The sequence below is a fragment of the Rhamphochromis sp. 'chilingali' genome (assembly GCF_963969265.1).
Source record: "Rhamphochromis sp. 'chilingali' genome assembly, chromosome: 17".
Lineage (NCBI taxonomy): Eukaryota > Metazoa > Chordata > Actinopteri > Cichliformes > Cichlidae > Rhamphochromis > Rhamphochromis sp. 'chilingali'.
The window spans coordinates 14,420,292-14,425,205 of record NC_137944.1 but is presented as its reverse complement, the minus strand read 5'-3'; the positions used below and the strand labels follow the sequence as shown (position 1 = coordinate 14,425,205).

At 38.3% G+C, this 4,914-nt stretch overlaps 1 long non-coding RNA gene across 1 annotated transcript; it reads right to left on the bottom strand.

Moving 5' to 3' along the window:
• Positions 1 to 3,551: 3,551 nt before the first annotated feature.
• On the bottom strand, positions 3,552 to 4,706 carry LOC308384899. Its single transcript, XR_013969423.1, has 2 exons — positions 4,388 to 4,706; positions 3,552 to 3,799 (listed from the first exon to the last, which is right to left on the bottom strand). It is a non-coding gene; the product is annotated as an uncharacterized lncRNA (long non-coding RNA).
• Between the last annotated feature and the right edge of the window lie 208 nt (positions 4,707 to 4,914).

The window sequence follows — 4,914 nt, the reverse complement described above, 5'->3', positions numbered from 1 at the left end:
ATCCTTCACGGCATTTGAAATATGACAAACTGTCAATGTGCAAACTTCCTTTTGCTTCACACAGCCTCTGGAACACATAATTGTATTGTAGTTTGACTTGAAAAACCCTTCTTGGCATTATAAACTGCACTCCAGTCACTAGTTGCCGTTCTTGTTCTACATAAGCAGTCCACTCATTCCCTAAGGTTCAAGCAAACTGTATAATAATGCCTCTGAATACCAGATATGGAGTTTTAACATTTGAAATTATTCAATAATTTCTGACTAATGCGTGTCTAATAGCTTTCTTGCTCTTTCTGTCTTATAGCCTATCTCCCCTCTCACTTTGGCTCTCAGTTTCTAAAAGCCTGATTTTACAGCTTCTTTCCCGCAGTTTGTTCGGAAATGCGACAAAAAAAGAAAGAAAGAAAAAAAAACATTGGGAAAGCGAGGGATAAAAAGCTGCCACTTTGCCAAAGGAAGTTTTAATTGGGGCCCATGGGAAAAGAGCTCCTCCCGTTTTTGCAAATTCTCTCTGCTCTTTATGGAAGCAATGAGCAGCAATCTGATGCCCAATAGGGAAATGGGATGCAGTTACGCTGACTTAAAAAAAAAAGGACAGTACGTGATTTCATAATACGCCTGCTTGTGTTTATATTTTTAAACTGCAGGGTCTTCTGTTTCTCCCAAAATGACACAGCGCTTTTGTAATCAGCCGTTGGTGTTTCGCTGTCACTCAAGATTTCATCACGCAGTCCGAGATGTCTCCGAGGACTTAGATGTGGCTAACTGTGAATAATATGTTATGCATGTAAATAGAAATTAAAAGACTCTGGCATGCATAAATTACAGCTTTATTTCACTAAAACCCCACAACAAAGGCTATTCAAGTCTTTGGGGGTCATGTTTTTTTTAGGTCTATCTCTCCCTCTTTGCCACTTCTAAAGCTGTTGTCTCACTCCCTCGACCTCCCTCACGTTCTCTCCTCCCTCCATCTTTATCTCCAAGTTCATTCTTACTTGGACTGGCCACATATCGAGTTTCTGTCCAGACACACCCACAAACTGCCAGCAACGCTCGGCCTGAACTCTAAAGAAATGTCTATCAAAAGTCAAGCAAACGGGTGGAGCCGCGCGCAACAACAATGGCGGCAGGAGTGACCTCTTGACAGACTTACATCGCCAAGAGTAATTGCCTGTCATGTGCCGTACTGTTTCACATTTCACATAAAAGTCGTCTCTGTTATTCATTTAAAGTTAAGCCGGGGTGGCCAAGGTCGCCACACTTGTCCTGTAAAGAGAGGGATAATTGAACACCACACCTTCTCTCCGGACTGCCACGGGATGGAGTGACAGCAGAGTCAAGAATGAGTGGAGGTTAAGAAGATAGGCATTTGAATTTGAATGCGTCTTGTAAGATGTGTTGGTGGTGTTTGAGTGTTTACATAGTTGTGCGTGGGCTCAGGGTGACTCTTTATCCTGCTTGTCATTTTCCCTAGTGTTAGTTCTCAGTCCCTCCTCTTCCTCCTCCTACCATCTAACACTGGAGGAAAACAGAGGAGAAATGCCATCCTTTTCGTCTTTAAAGCAGTGCCTATTTTTTTCTTTTTTTGATAAACCTTGGCCCAAGCAGCATAAAATGCTCATAACAGGCAGCTATTGTTGGGGTTTGATGTTTTGCCCAACAGTTATTGCATGCAGTGCACAGTATGTGAATTCACAGCTGCAATTTTTTACTCTGTAATTCAAAATGTGATCGACATGCCTATTTCAGCTACAAGACTAAGTGAATAAAAATGAAATCATTAAGGGATGTGTGTATTTTATATTCTGCATTGATATATGATACCTTCAAGCCATTCATTAATAGATGTTTCAAGCAGATGTGTTTTATTAAAGTCTGTGCTCATGAAAAATGTCATCATTAAGTCCCCCCCCCCCCATAACAGAACTTGTTCAATGCTCATAACAGCTCCAACTTTGCAGAGATACTGCTGTTAGGGAAAGAAGTTGTATTAAAAAGATTTACACTGTGACGCCACCTGTTGGTTTGAGGCCTGTGGCTGTCTACATTTTGAGTTTTTTGGAACCAGAAGTGACCAGAGTGCTACAGTAACTTATTGGCCAGTATTAAAGTATTACAGTTCTGTGCAAAGGTCCAGAACCACACTCATTTCTTTATATTTTTGCTTCCAATAGCCAGACTTTCTTGATATTTTTTAAAAGTGGTTTTAAGCAATAGTATATCTTGGTTTCTGAGATGTTGTACTTCATTTTTCAGCATGACAGTGACTCTGAAAGAACTGGAATACACACTACGTTGATGGGCATTTAAAGTTAAACACACAGCTAGCATTTGCATGACAGATAATTGCATTAAAAATGCCCGAAAATCCACAAACACCATGAATGTGGTCGAGAGGTCCAATTTAATGACGTGAGTTAGTTGAGGTGACACTAAGCAAACTGCAAGGTGCTAAGCCTGCCTTTGCTGGCAGCCATTCAAAGTACCACACCCCTATTAATGCATAACTTAGAGCCTTAATACAGTCTAAAAGGGTGAGACAAAAATATTTACCCCTTGTACATTTTTTAAGGGATAAATTGGCAATAAAAGACCAGAATTTTTTTTTTTTTTTTTTTTTACGAGGCTGTTGTTTTGCTCTAAAGTTGGGTATTCTGGAGTTTTAACCCTAACCCTAACACCGATATTTTGAAGAAAGGCAAAATGGGAACAGTTTTTTTAAGTGTATCACTTACAGTGATTATTGTCTTTGTTCCCTGACAACCAGGACTCGGGAGAACAAGTGTAAAACACACAAAATTACATATTCGGATCACCTGGAGTTAGAATCAGGTTTAGGGTTGGGACTGTCACCGATGACTTAAACCTCTGAGTGGGAACAGTGGAGTTTATAGGGTTTGACTTTCTCTTGGAACAAGCCTCAAGTGGCTTGTAGGAGAACTTGTTTTTGGCTTTTCTATTCCTGTTTCATTTTTCAGCTCTCGAGGTTGTCACTTGCTGTTAAATCAAAGTTTGAATTAAAGGCATTAATACAGGAACTGAAAAAGCTGCAGCTCAAAAACATCCATGGGTCTTTACTCCTGTGAATTTAAGGTTCTGTAACAAATACAAACTAAATACTAGTGCTGTGTAATACTGCAAACTTTGGCATCAGCTAATACTAAGTAAATAAAGGGCCCGTATTTGTTGATACCAATACAGATAGCAATATTTTAAACGTACACAGCAAATCCATCATGTCCAAATTAACACTGTCGGATTTGATTTCAACACTATTAAAGTGTCTATATGGGTCCACACCAGAGAGTGTTAATTTAACTCTTTTTGGAGAGTTGGTACGTTAACTCTGATTTAGTGTTAAACACCAAATCTGTCTGGAGTTGATAATTTAACACTTGGTGTTAAGAGTTTATATATTAACTCTCAAAGAGTATTTTAGTTTAACTACGTAAGAGTTATCTTCTAATTCATTCTAAAAAGCGGGAATTTTGCTGTTCTGAACTTCTAGAAATTTCTTTTGGAAATAAACATTTACTAAAAAGATGCAATGGTTTTTGAAAAACATTTATTCTGAACTGTGCACCACAATTTCAAAACATTTTCTGAAAGATGTAACAGTGTACATGTTCTCACTTTCATTAGAATTTTGTTTATCAAAAGGTCTGACATGGTAAATGCAAATAACAGCATCTCATCACTTATTTCTTCAATACAATATGCATGTCCTTCATTCATCCCTTTGTGGAACTTCAACGCACTTCTGCTCTCCCCCATATTCCATCTTCACAAGCATATCCTGTGCGGAGATCGAATAAAAATTAGTTGACACTAATTATTGGCACAAATAATCCAGTAAACAATTGCAGCACAGTTAAAAAAAAAAAAAAAAAGGAATCCTCTTTGAGCCATTACTTGTGTAAAGTATTTTCCCAAAAGACAAGGACACAGGCAACAGGTAATACTGAACTAAATGTAAAACCTCAACCTTTTTCATTTTTACCTAAACCGTGTGCACAAAACTCTGGAGGGATCTATGCTAACGTAGAATCCAGTCAGGACGTCAGCTACTGCTGTTTGCTCGTGTTTTTATTTTTATGGGCGATCGTTTTCAGGCTTCAAGTAGCACCATTATACCAACATTTCACATTCTAGACATTGTTTTAGGTGTATTTGACCAAAAGTTTGACTGAAAATTCACATGCAAGCTTTTTTCAAGGCTGTGGTATTTGCCCGCAAACAATACCTTTCAGCTAGCTAAAACAGAATATTATGCTATCACCGAGCAACATGGCTAATGCCTTCCACACAGCTTTGTCTCAACTCCAAAGAGCCACAGAAGTAAAAGCTAATAACAATTGAAACAATCTTTGAAAAAATGACTTACCAAGCATGGCAAACAACTCAAATATGTAGAGCAAAATGTTCTGAAACGGCTTCACTTCAGCTTCGATTGGAGCCGTGCTGGGGGCGGAGTCTGTGAATTTACTCTGTTGGTGTCATAGCCCCTGTAGGAGTTCAGAGTTAAGAGGTCAAGAGTTAATGTTTCCATTGTAACACCTCCAGATTTGACAGAGAAACACTCATTTTTAACACTCGATTTTAACTACTATCATTTTACACCTCAGAGTTACATTAAAAGAATGTGACTCTGCTTAGAGTAAAATTAACTCTACTTTTGCAAGGAGACTATTAACACCAAAAAATTTAACACTTTTGAATTTGCTGTGTATAAAGGCAGCTTATGTAGGGCAGAGCAGCATGTCATGACTTCTGAAATGAATCACCATCAATTTGCAGATTCTGAACACATTTTAATGAACACTAAATTACTGTGATTTTTTTCTTTCCACAGTAATTAGTTAACACAACAAAATACACCTTTGAGCTTTTCATGTATTTTGAAACTGGGCT